We start from the raw sequence: 1,077 nt of genomic DNA, 5'->3' as shown, positions 1-1,077 counted from the left end.
TTACGAAGAAATGCTAAGAACTTATTAAAGGCTTACGTTGAGTCGTTGAAAGCGAGAGTGCCCCTCATTAATCTGGAAGAAACAAACTTTAATGAAGATGGTTATGAACCTCAATTAGCAAGAGGCGACCATGTTGCTGTTTAAAAAGAATGGTGGAGTTGAATTCGGGGTCACCGAACCACAAATCTCCCACAAATCCATGTTTGTGGTCAGACCGGGATTGGAACCTTGCGCATGCGCATGCAAATTGAAAATCCTAATCACTGGAACACGCCACATCTTGTCAATAGGGAAATTCTGGCCTGGGGTTTACCGTTTCATGAATTAGTTGCCGAAAACAAATAATCAGTACGAACTCAATATCTCATGTGTGCAAGGGTTGGCTTTTCTATCGATACGATGCCCCTTTCAAACATACTGACGTTGAACCCGGCAAGAAAAGCAAGACATTTTCCGGTCTGTGTTCTATGATACTTAATTGATTTAATCTAGGCGTTATCCAAGTTTATTTCTTTGCAGAATATTTTACATTAAGACAGTAAAAACTGCCGATAGTCGTTGCTCTATTTGGTTTGTTCAATTTTAAAACTCTTTATGCTGTCTCTTTGTCTTGGATGCGTTACCACCAACAATTTGTCGAGCAGGCAACTTCCTGATCACATAAATCTGTGCATTGAGTGTAAGGATCCTCGCAATATCTTTGGAATTCGTCTTCACTATCAATAAAACTAGTGAAAAAACAATCACTGTAACAACTGGTGCAGCAAGTGTTACAAGCCTCTATGTTGAAAGCAGGCCGAGGTGTTTTGATGCCGTAGATGAGCGATGTGAGTGAACAGATAACCAATAGTGCAACTGCAATATTTGCCATTTTCTGCGCCATCTGAAATCGAGACAACAACACGATCAAGATTAGGAGTTAGTGAAAACAGCTTCGCATTTGCGTTCCTTCCGGTGTGAACGCCGGCTCCCAAAACGTTTCTGAAACCAAATGCCTTCTGTACGTTGTACAGAAGCAGGAGCCCAGGAGCGAACAACCGCCCTATATATATTCCTGTGACGGCGTTTTTGCAGACT

This window comes from Montipora foliosa, chromosome 4 (genome assembly GCF_036669935.1).
Source record: "Montipora foliosa isolate CH-2021 chromosome 4, ASM3666993v2, whole genome shotgun sequence".
Taxonomy (NCBI): domain Eukaryota; kingdom Metazoa; phylum Cnidaria; class Anthozoa; order Scleractinia; family Acroporidae; genus Montipora; species Montipora foliosa.
Note: the sequence above shows the minus strand (reverse complement) of the source record.